Source organism: Myotis davidii, unplaced genomic scaffold, assembly GCF_000327345.1.
Source record: "Myotis davidii unplaced genomic scaffold, ASM32734v1 scaffold175, whole genome shotgun sequence".
In the NCBI taxonomy this organism is placed as follows: Eukaryota; Metazoa; Chordata; class Mammalia; order Chiroptera; family Vespertilionidae; genus Myotis; species Myotis davidii.
The window spans coordinates 678963-691972 of record NW_006286972.1 but is presented as its reverse complement, the minus strand read 5'-3'; the positions used below and the strand labels follow the sequence as shown (position 1 = coordinate 691972).

At 41.0% G+C, this 13010-nt stretch overlaps 1 pseudogene; it reads right to left on the bottom strand.

The window, feature by feature from the left end:
* Nucleotides 1-281: 281 nt before the first annotated feature.
* On the bottom strand, nt 282-692 carry LOC102757595 (annotated as a pseudogene).
* Nucleotides 693-13010: the final 12318 nt, after the last annotated feature.

Sequence of the window (13010 nt, the reverse complement as noted above, 5' to 3'; positions counted from 1 at the left end):
ACATCATTTAATGATAACTATATTTTGTAATAAACATATTTAATTCTAAGGATTGAAAATGGGTAATTTTGTTGTAACGGCCCCGTGACTTGGTAGTGATAGGTTTGTTAAGACAATTGATAAACTTGAGGAGCACAGGGAAATACTCTCAGGATGTGAATGGGAGCAGGTGAGACCCTGGATTTTTTTGGCTACCACCTTCTTCCTACATGTCAACTGTTTCCTGGAGTAGCTGGCTTCTGTTAACTATCATAAAAATGGGAATTTCCTTAGCAGCCTGTTCAGAGTATGTCTACAATATTTATGCTCTCTTTCACCTTGCCAAGGTCCACACGCTTGTCGTCCAACCACAGCTTTGGCAGTGCAGATGAGAAGCGGAATTGCTGATGTTGGGTCCAACATTTGCCATGGATGAGATGCCAGGACCCGCATGCTTCATCTTCAAATTTCTCCCCATCGATGAACTTGCTGCCTGTGCCATTATGGCATGTGAGGTCACCACCCTGGCACATAAGTTCCGGAATCATTCTGTGAAAGCAGGAACCTTTATAACCAAATCCGTTCTCCCCAGTTCTCAGAGCACAAAAGTTTCCTGCTGTCATTGGAACTTTGTCTGCAAATAGCTCGAAGGAGATGTGGCCTAAGGGCTCATGGTCAAAGGCGATGTTGAAGAACACGGTGGGTTTGACCATGGCTGTGTGTGTGTGTGTGTGTGTGTGATTGTCCAGGGATATTGGCATCTGCAAGGCCCAGAATTGGCTCTTTCTAACCATTACTCTCAGCAGCTCACCTGGGGAGCAGATTTGTCCCCACAATCTTCAGCTCTTCCAGAAAAGAAAGTCTGTTTCTTGTGCAGGTAATCCATCAGTGTGGGACACAGTGAGGGTTCCACTGAATGAAGTTACACTGTCTCTTGCCAGCCTTGGATCCTCATGTCAGAGGGCCAGCAGGCAAAGACCGGAGTCACCATACTGGTGGGGAATTTGAATCTGATCATCACGAGGAAGACTGGGGCTAAGTAATAAAAGCAGGGAAGAAAGAGTAGTCTGGATTGGGGATTCACTGAGTTGTCTCTTCGTATTCTCATATTCAATGACAGTTGTGAATGGCCCATTGAGCAATCTTGGCTCAATCAATCTGAACCTTGGCTCAGGTTTCTAAAGAATGAAGGTCTAGATCGTGCAACCAGGAAAGCAACCTAGAGCTGCCAAAATGCTGCCCACAGCAGAGAGAGATTGAAAACCCAAGGTGAAGGAGATGGATGGTGGGTATCAGTTACTACATCAGGGTGACTACTGCAACAGGCATTGCTCCATGAAGCCACTGTGTCAGGTCCTGGCAGACGCTGTGGCTGCTCATAGCTTGAAGGGGACTCTAGAATTTTGGACTTAAGGGGAGACGTACCAGGACCTGCGTCATGCAAGGGGAGAACTGTTTTGGACACAGAACCATCTTTTATTCCATTTACATCTGTGGCCACCAGTTCTATGCAGAACTTGACTAGCTCTGCAGATGCCACCTGACAGAGTTTCCAACTTGTGCCTTCACCGCATTCCTCTAACTTCCTTCCCAGGGCTTTGCTAGCGCTTTCATCATCCCAGAGAACATGCTAGCTCTCACGAATGTTCAATGTGGTCTTGGGAGCGCTAATGCCCTAGAACAGTGGTTGGCAAACTGCGTCTCGTGAGCCACATGCGGCTCGTTGGCCCCTTGAGTGTGGCTCTTCCACAAAATACCACGTGCGGGCACGCACGTACAGTGCGAAGTTGACTTAAAACTAAGTAAAGGTTATTAAGTTAATTTTAGGAAACGTTGTGGAGTGAAAGAAGATGTAGTGTTGAGGACTGAGAAAGGTATGTTGAGATGGTTTGGCCATATAGAGAGGATGAACGAAAGGAGATAGACGAAACAAGTATACAAGACGAGTGTGGATGGGAGAGTTGGAAGGGGTTTACCTCAGCGAACGTACCTCAATCAGACTGAGGACGTTTTTAGCAAAGGCCAGCTTAGGAGTACCCTAATTAAGTTAATAACAATGTACCTACCTATATAGTTTAAGTTTAAAAAATTTAGCTCTCAAAAGAAATTTCAATCGTTGTACTGTTGATATTTGGCTCTGTTGACTAATGAGTTTGCCGACCACTGCCCTAGAAGATGCTCTTGCCCAACCGGGGATGAAAGCCCATTGATAAATGCATTCTGCTTTCTTTCCCCAGGTAGAGGGTTCTTAGACCTATTTTATAGAAGTCTTCAGAAGGTCCTGGGAGGTCAAGCACCAAGCACCTACTTGATAACGGATCCTTTTATTGAATTTCCCTCCTGAGGAGCAGGAGTGGATGGGAAGAGAGGCCAGAAGTGAGAAGACCAAAAACTTATCCTCCATCTGGGCACAGGTGGTGTGCAAGAACAGGAGCAGGAGGTGTTCCCCTGGGCCCAGATATTAGCATTAGCTGCTTTCCTTAGATATTTGGGAGAGTTTTACCTTGATCTCCCGCTGAAGCTCAATATCCCTGGAGTGTTTAGCAATTCCCTGAGCTCAGAAAATATATTTAAGGCATTTAATCAAATGCTCAATAAAGGAGTCTCAGCTGAGGGCAGAGAAGTCTGCCATTCATTTATATGGAGACCTTGCTAGACCACAATAAAACAAGGTAAACGAGACCCTCTGAGATTTATTCGAGAATGCAGAGCAGGGAGTCCCTACATAGGTGCATATACAATGAAATATGACTCAGCCATAAAAAAGAATGAGATATTACCATTTACAACAATATGGATGGACCTAGAGGGTATTATACTAAGTGAAATGAGTCAGATAAAGGCAAATACCATATGATTTCATTTATATGTGGAATCAAAAAAGCAAAAAACAGACAATAGAATAGGAACAAACCCATAGATACAGAGAACAAATTGATGGTCACCAGATGGAAGGGGGTTGAGGAGATGGGTAAAACGGTTAAAGTACAGCACAGGGAATACAATCAATAATATTGTAATAATGTGTGGTATCAAATGGGTAGTAGACTTACCAGGGTGATCACTTCATAAGGTACATAAATATCTAATCGCTATGTTGTACACCTGCAATTAATATAATATTGTATGTCAATTGTAATTGAAAATAAAATAATCTATGTTAGCCTTTTCTGGGAGAGGGAAAAGGTTATGTTTGTGGGCATTTTATGGGGAGAATTCTTTGAATTGGAGAGTCTTCAAAATTTGCTTAGAACAAATGCCATTATGTACTATGTAAAATCTCAATTGTGTGCAGCAAGTCTTCTGTGAAAATGATTGCTGCAATGGAATCATGTTAAGAACGTTCAAGTCCAAGGGAATTCAACCGAGAGGGCTAAAGGATGTTCAGCTCAGCCCCTGGGCCCACAAAATTGCTGGCCTCGGCAGCTGTCAGATGTCTGTGGCTAAACTCAAGCAAGCAGGCAATGGTGACCATCTGAAAACGCGAAGCTCCTGTGGTTAGTGACTGACAATAAATTAATAATGTTACACTCACAGAATGCCTTTGAGCAGAACATGATGAGAGGGGTTTATTTGAATCATATTATTAAAATTGACTCTAGAAAAAAATGAGTTTTCCTTGGATGTCTCCCTGTCTCTCCTTTTAAGGATGCTGCTAATCCCAAGCCAGTTATGAATATGCAGAAATATTCTCATATTGGAAGGAACCTGGGATTTGGAGTTAGAAAGATGCTATGGTATGAATGTTTGTGTCATCCCTCAAACTCATGTGTTGAAATCCTAATGTCTAATAGGATGGGATTAGAAGTTGGGGCCTTTGGGGAGTGCTCCGATTATGAGTGGAGCCCTTAGCAATGAGATGAATGCCCTCATGAAAGGGTTGGGGAAGCTAGCTCGTCTCTTCCACCACTCGAGGAAACAGCAAGGAGGTGCCAGCCATGCCCCAAAGACAGAGCCTTCACCAGAAAGCAGCCACACTGGCGCCTTAATCTTTGATTTCTCAGCCTTCATTACTATGGAAAATTTCTATTGTTTATAAGCTACCGATCTGTGGGATCTTGTCATAGCTGCCCAAATGGACTAAGACAAATGAGTGATCTGTAGTCGGCTAACTTGTGACTTTGGGTAATTTACATAATCCTGTTGTGTTTCCATTTCCTCATCTTTATTATTTTTTTAAAATGTATTTTTATTGATTTCAAAGAGGAAGGGAGAGAGAGAGAGAAATAGAAACATCAGTGATGAGAGAGAATCATCAGATCAGCTGTCTCCTGCATCCGCCCCCTACTGGGGATCGAGCCTCTAACTCCGGCATGAGCCCTGACTGGGAATCCAACTGTGACCTCCTGGTTCATAGGTTGATGCTCAACCACTGAGCTACATTGGCTGGGCCATTTCCTTGTCCTTAGAATAAGGATTATAATGCTACCTGTGCCATTGTATAGAATATCAAATGACATGTGTGAAGTTATATATAATAATAAAAGCAGATCGGATGTCCTTCTGGGCGAAGCCAGGGCTGTGACGACCGAAGCAGAGGTAGCCACCATGGCAGCGGGGCCTTTAGTTTATAAATAAAAAAGTGTTCTCCACTTCCAAGTCACACCTTTTCTTCTTTTCCCCGGGGGAAGCGTGGGGATCTGCACAGCACGACATGGATGTCACAGATTGGAAGATTTACCTTTTGCTGTGCCCGTCCTTTGGCCTGCATTATTTTTCTCCTCTCATTTGGAGGGTGCAATGTCATCCAGCTGTGTGTGGTTCTACACCTCCAGACCAAGTCACAGAAATGGAACTTAATGCATGCTGCAACACGTGTCTCAGAATAAATGGGCTGTCGGAGGGAATCCAGTCCTGCCTCGTTCCCTGTGAGAGCCAGATGAGCCCGCTGTGCCTCTAAAATTCTGTGGTTCTCAACCTTCCTAATGCTGTGACTCTTTGATACAGTTCCTCATGTTGTGGTGACCCCCAATTTCATTGTTACAAATTGAACATAATTAAAGCATAGTTATTCATCACAAAAACAATATGTAATTATATATGTGTTTTCCGATGGTCTTAGGCGACCCCAGTGAAAGGGTCGTTCAACCCCCAAAAGGGTCGCGACCCTTAGGTTGAGAACCGCTGCTCTAAATGAAGCCATTTGTAGAGGTAATATGAAAGTCAGCCCCCCGTAACTGTGAATTTCCATGGAGCTACTCACAGACCATGCATGCTCTAGAAATTAGTAAAAGCACCAAAGAAGATGGGAAAGGTTTACAAAAATGAAAGCCAAATGAGTGGATTTGTTTTCTTGTAAGGTTCAATGGCACGGAATCCAAAGACGGCTTAGGCTCTGCTGGTCTGTGGTTTAAAGGGTATTTTGAATGATTTACACCAAGGCTATGTAGGAAATCAAAGCAAAGCAGGATAAAAATAAAGAATGATTGCTCTGTGTTCCTAGTGGGGAAAAACACATTGGAAAAAGGAAATAAATTGGTAATTAAAAAGAAAGAATTCCTTATGGTTGTCACCAGCTTGAAAGCTAACATTTCCTGTTTGTCAACATTGTCAACATTCATTTGACTTCAAAAGAGCTTCTCATCTACCCAAATGTTCATTCATTCATTCATAACAATTGCAGAGTTTCTTCTATGTACCAGATACCAGGCTCAGAGCTGCATATGTTCCTCATTTAATTCTCATAACAGTCATTCTGTACAGATGTTATTGTTAGTCCAAATTTTTAGTCAAAAAAATTGAGATGCTAAGCTATCATTAAAGTGTTGATATGATAAATTCAACCAGAAATGAAACTGGGATTTGAATCCAGTTTTTTCCCCAGTATTCTTTCCACCTCAATACTTGTCTTATGCACTCAAATGGTATGTGAATTATTATTATTTTTTTATTAAATAATAATGGCCTCTGAAAACTGGAGGCAAAGTAATTGGGCACAATATCAGGGTGAGAGAGGGTGGTGACGTTCTTTCTTTCTGTTTGTACCATTCAGCCATATTTTATACAGGATGGGGCAAAAAGAGGTTTATAGTTATGAATATGCAAAAACACAAAGTTTATTCTTATATTATTATTTATTACTTCTTGTATTATTCTTCAAACAAACAACGGTAAACCCACTTTTGCTCCACCCTGTGTTATGTTTCATTCTGCCAGGTAGAAGATCATTTCTTTGTTTTATTTATTTCACAATTAACATCTCATCAGCAACCTAAATCGGAATCAACTGGCAAGTTTTAAAAAAAATGCATATTTATGGGTTCTATTCCTGCCTATTGAATCAGAATTTCTTGGTTTGGTCCAGGGAGGCTGCGTTTTTCAAATGGATGGTCTATGCCTGGACGTGGGAGAGGAAACAGAGCAGGAAGTGCGCCCTCAGCAGAGCTCTGTCCAGAGTAACAGGTAATGTTCTGCTTGGGTTTCCTTTTCCAGTTTTAAAAATTGGTTTTAGAGAGAGGGGGAAGGAGAGGGAGTGAAAGAGAGAGAGATTCAAGTGAGAGAGAAACATCAATCAATTGCCTCCTGCTCTCCTCCTCCTGGGCATCAAGTCTGTGACTGAGGCATGTGCCTTGACCAGGAATCAAACTGGCAACCTTTTGGTGACTAGGATGATGCTCAACCAATTGAGCCACACCGGCCAGGGCATGGAGCTAAATTTTTAACAAGCAGACCAACTCATTCCGACACATGCTCAAGTTTGAGAACCACTATCCTAGATGCTGCTCTGCACAGTCCTACCCACAGGGGTAGGTGAGTCTCACAGAGTCTGATTTACCTTATAACTTCCGGTCCACCACTCCTGGGCCCACTACTGTGCCAGACCATTCTACCTACCCTTATCACATGTCTGCATCATGTCAAAGCCCGCCTGTGCTTCGGATGTCCATTGCATGGGAGCCCACATTCCACGGTGACTCCTAGTTCACCAAGTCCCTACCGTTAGTTCCACGTCAGCCTCCATGGACACTGGGAGTTCTGGCACATTTCCCAGCATTGCTTCAGTCAAGGCTGTGGTCTCTGCTGCTTACCTTCCATGTCCAGTCCTGTGCTATGATCCTGATATGATATCTAAATTCTTTCCTGGTCAACATAGACCTTTAGTTCTACAGAAGAAATCGCTCATCACCGAGAAAATAAAATACATTTTCTTCCTGGTTGATTTGAGTATTGAAATTAAAGATGTAAAAATATTTATTTCCTCAGTTAATGAGGAATTAGTGCCTTGCAGGAGTCATGATTAAGCATGCTGCACCTGGGAGCCAGTGCCAAAATGCCTCTTCTCTGCTTATAGAATCCATCAGCTGCTGAAATAAGTGATTGCACTGAAGGGCACCTCATTGTCGGCTCCTTAATTTTATGTCCTAGTTGCATATTGATATCCTCTAATAATAATTGTTTGGATTTCTCTCTGAAACATTTGGGGTGAGTCTCGAGGAGATCATTTGCATTAGTGAATCCTAAAGCTGTTTCCAGTAGTCTGGCAGGGCAAAGCATCTTTCATTCTATGAAATCTCGCTTAAAATGAGCATTTCAGAACAACAAAAGTAATAATTTTTTTTAAAAGTATGAGGGCTATAACATTGTATTAAAGAAGTCTAATTATTAACTAAAATATTTCTTTGCTTCCCCCCATACCTGGGTAGTCAACATTTAATGTGAGCAAATAGTGTAGCTGAGGTTAGGTGTAACCTTCTAAAGTCTTTGTTACCAGTAATTTTCTAACTCAAAGTATTTTTGCTACCAATTTAACTTGCCATGAGGGGAGCTTGGGCAGTTGAAAAAGTCCTTCACAACGCTCAGTGTTACTGTTGTCTTTTGTTTGCTTGAACATTATTTATCTCCTGATGGGAACTACAAGACAAAGGGCCATGCCTTGGATAATCAACGTGCTGAGGACTGGCTACACCTGTGAAGGATGGAGAGGCAATTTTATGTCCATTTTTAGTCCTGAACGTTGATGGATGTGGACTAAATACGATCTTTGGGGTTAAGGCTGAGTCTGAATCTTGGCTCCACCTTTTACAAGGCACCTAGGAGTTAACCTCTCATTTGTAAATGGGGTGCTTTGGCTCAAATGACCCTGGTCACATTTTTTCACCTGGCTAGTCCCAGGTGAAATGGGTCCTTAGGCTTCATGAGTCAGCTCAGGTGTTAATTCCTCTTGGAAACCTACTTTACAGTCTCAGGCAGACAGGTGCCTCATTCCATCTCCACACACACACACTTCATATCACTTATCAAGATCTACTTCAATTACCTATGCGCATATCTGCACCTTTGAAGGCAGATAACTTCATGGCACAGTACATGCTACACAGGAAAGTCTGAGTAGATATTTGAGGAAAATTTGATCTATAAAATATGGATGGCAATACTTGTTTAAAAAAGTAGTTCTAAGACTGAATGATGATGAAATCTGTAAAGTTTCTGGCACATAGTAGGTGTCCAATAAATTCTAGTTTGCATTCTCTTCTCATTCCTGGCAATGAAAGTGACACTACGGCCTGTCTTTTCTTCCCTGCCTCCACCAGAAGTTTTATGAGCCAGTCCTGCACAGTCTTTCCTCAGCTTTACATTATTTACATCGGTGTCTGTAGTAGGCTGGCTTCTTCCAGAAGCAGAAGATGAGGTAGAGTTTGGAGCACAAAGGTTTATTGAGAGAAATGCCCATGAAAGAAAAGGCAGGAAGTAGGGTGGAGCTGACCTGACAAATCCCTACAGCCAGATGGGGAGTCCCAGAGCAAAAATTTCCCTGTAGAGGAATCCTCCCCTGGGTGGCAATTTATAGCATATTTAAATGTATTTTGAATATGGTTTCTCCAAATATTATATTTTGGGCTGCATCCATGTTAATATAGATCTTTTAATTTTTAAATTGCCCTCAGTAAGTCTATCATATGATATACCACTTTTTATTTCCCTATTTCCCCACTAATAGCACATTTAAAAAATATGTCAATTACATTCATTAATCTAACATTTAGTTAAAAATAATTTTCTAAGCTAGTACTATGTTCAAGGTGTTACCATAAAATTTTTGGGATAATGAAGAACTTCTACCTCTGCTATATAAAGGAATTGCCCATTTTTAGGTAATTTAACTACAGCAAGAGGCATAATTTGAAATATGTCCTGAATGTATTTCTATTTTATGATGATTCAAATGTCAAGTTTTATGTACACATGCCTTTGTATTTGAAGAGAATGGCTTTGGATTTAAGGGGATGCAGATTTCTAGTAATCGGTTAACATTTCCACTTTCCTATGATTCTAGAATTCCAGAGCAGTAGACACAGGAGTGTCTTCCAAGAATGACATGGTGAGGGAGCATAGTATTAACTTTTTTAAAATAAACCCTAAAGTACTAGGTCTTTTGCAAACATGTTGGAGAATGTGGCTTGGTCCTCAGGTCAAAATGAAGGTTTCTGTTACTCTCCCGTGAGCTCTTCACACTCACATGTCCCAAATAATTAGAGTTCTAGAGACATAGCATTTTTTTTCCCTTAATCTAGTACTGAATTTTCACTTATGGAAGCTATTAGAAGTTGGATTTCAAGAGCCATGGCTTAGGAAAATGGCTCAACAGAGTGCATGCTGGAGTTAGTCCAGATGTGTAGGCAACTATAGGCCAGTTGTTTTTTTAACTTAAGCATATATCTATGGATAAGTTAAAAAATTTCAGGTATGAATATTTTATGTAATGGACTAGACATTTTATTCAATGATACATTTTATCATCGTGCCCTTCTGATCTCCAAATCATAGGTATACATACCATGTATTCATAAACTTGATGAATATGGAAAGCGAATCAGAATGCCTAGTATCTTCACAATGCAAAATACAATACATAGTAATATTTCCCCAAATCTGTAATTTTTATAAAATCTGTTGCAATTATGAGTGGAGAGCCATTCTGAGTAATTATTTCAGTGCTTGAGAAGTGTTCCCATTAGGAACTTACATATAATAAAATGTTAATATTCCTTCAGAACATAATGCATTTGCAAAGTATGGAGGCACTTTCCATTATCCTTATTCACAGGGGACCTAGGTAATGACATGTAGATAATTTTACCTCATCAGAAATAATAGAACCACAGTCGATAAGAAAGGCTCAAGAGGTACTTTAGTTCATTAGCATGAAAAATGACTGCATATCTTAAACGTCTTGTGTCGATTCTAATTTGTATGACTCTAATGATACCACTTTTAACAATTTCTGAGGAAAGGTTTTTGAATTTTTTTTAATTGAGATATTTCTCTTTTTACCTAAGGTAAGAACCAGAAGCTACGTGATAGAAATTAGAGGCAATACAATCATTAGGTAGGTGTTAGGTGGCTGGCTTCTAGCTTTTTGTTTTCTTTGTTAAACACGAGTCCGGATCTTCTGTTATCAATCACAAAAATGTAACATCAACAAATTGGCTGGTGGATACTTTGTGGATGCAATTACAGTTTGCCTAGTCAGCGTTGAAGAGATAGGAATATACTGCTCATGGGTGCAAAACTCGAAGAGCCACCTCTGGTCGCAATTGAAAGCAGATTTGGTTTCTATACAAATATTTTAACTGATAGTTTCATGGAAAGTCCCTAGTGCTTGCTCCCTTTCTTTTTCTTTTAAACTCTTGCTTTTGAAATAATTATCAATTCACAGGAAGTAGCAATGAGCGTATAGAGAGGTCCCATGTACGCTTTAGCCGGTTTCCCCAATGGCTATATCTTATGTAACTACAGTACAAGATCCAAATTAGGAATCTGACATCGGTGCAGTACATGCATATGGCGTGATACCATTTTAGCACATACGTAGATTCATGCCAAAACCACTGCAATCAAGAGACAGGACTATTCCGTCACCACAAAGATCTCTTCCATGTGACCAATTTATAGTCCTCCTTCCCTCCTTCCCATCTCTGACCCCCAAGAACCACTAATTTGTTTTCCATCTCTATAATTTTGTCATTTCGAGAATGTTATAATATAAGTGGAATCACATGCGATGTGACCACCTTCCTCTGACAGTTTCGTGGAAAGTTCCTGCTCCCCCTTTTTTAAAACTCTGATTGCCTTCTACAATTCACCCATGTGCTGCTATTTTTAGCTCTGACATTTTATAATTTTAGTCAAAGAATCAAGTGCAAAAATGTAAAGTGACCTAGTCACTTTGCTAATTGCTTGGGAAATTTGGAGGTTTTTTTTTTTTTTTTTTTTTTTTTACAAAGAGCTCACTTTATATGTATACATTACTATTGAATTTCATTTGTCTGAAGAGGTGAAATATATCTTACTAGAGGCCTGATGCATGAAAATTCGTGCACTGGTGGGGGTCCCTCAGCCGCGGCCTGCCCCCTCTCACAGTCCGGGAGCCCTCAGGGGATGTCCTACTGATGGCTTAAGTCTGCTTCTGCTGTGGCTCACAGCTGCCTGAGCCCACAGCTGCCATGAGCCCCGGGCTTTGCAGCCGCTGTGGCTTTGTCCGGATAAACATTCAGAAGACGTCTGCCCTAATTAGCATATTACCCTTTTATTAGTTTAGATTTTCAAGAGCATGCTTCACTTATGACCATATCTTTAGCCCCTACTATAGTGTTTGGCATGTAGCAGGTCTTTAATACATTTTGCAGGGAGGATGAGTGAGTGAAGACCTTCTTATTTCTAGGTGGGGAAAGGTCGATGCCTTGTGAGGTTCTGTGTCTCTGTGAGTGGACAGCTTGTGCTGACTGACCACCAGAAGGAAATCAAGTTGATGAAAATGCTACTGATGACTACCACCTGTTTACTCTGTGATTGCTTCCTCCCCGTGCTTCAGGTGCATGCAGTGTCTCACCATCTAGGGAGAGGCAGAGGCTCTCTCATTTGTGGCTCAGGGCCCCCTCCCTGATGAAGCACGGGGACCTGAAGTGAGGGACGTTTCACTCATTTGTCATGGAGCATCAGAGAAAGCTTTCCATTGGTGAATGATGTGACTAGGATTGTGCTCTACTGAAAGCTAATCAACTGGAGAGAAACATCTAGGAGGAAAGACTGCAGGTGAACAGGCAAGTGTCAACAAGAGCTTGAAAATAGCTCGACGCAGTGGTTCTCAACCTGTGGGTCGCGACCCCTTTGGCGGTCAAACGACCCTTTCACAGGGGTCGCCTAAGACCAGCCTGCATATCAGATACTTACATGACGATTCATAACAGTAGCAACAGTACAGTTATGAAGTAGCAACGAAAATAATTTTATGGTTGGGTCACAGCATAAGGAACTGTATTTAAAGGGCCAGAAGGTTGAAAACCACTGAGCTAGAGGATAAAAATGGAAATTGTTCTCAATACAAGTGAATTTTGTATTTGTATCATGCCCTTCCTTTATAAAATGCTGTTGCATTAATATATTAAATATTCATAATGACTAAGTGAATCAGACTAGATTTTAAAGTTGGGAAAACAAAGGATGAGGGCATGTGACTTATTCAAGGGCTTTTGCAGGCTAGGGCTAGAGTACAGGTGGATGAGTTTTATGTCTGTGATTAAAGGTTGGCCAGTGAGCTAACCTGTAAGGGTATTCTGTGTTGGCCACTGCAGGAGTGGGGCCAAGTGCCTTGGGCAGAGGCTAAAGCATATAGAATTAGCATGTTCCTGAAACGAAGAATAGAGGCCTTTTATTCAGTGATATCTTTGACCCCTAAAGCATAGAGAACATTCAAGATATTCAAGTAAAATAATCAGATAGCATTTCTCAAGTTACCACAGGCTTGATCCTATGCCTTATTATACATGGAGCCAGATGAACAGGCACGATCCTTAATACCATGCAAATTGGCAAATGGCTCTATGGAAATATGATAAGATATATTTTGAAAGCTCGGCTATACAGATTTGTCAATTGAAAATATGCTCAGAGTATGTAACGCATAATAACTCCTCGTTTCAATTTGTGCCCTATCTCTGTTAATAACAGTGTCTACTAAGACCCTCTTACAAAAGGCTAAGATGTTAATTTAACAAAATGATTCCAATTGACCCATATGAGACATTTTTCTG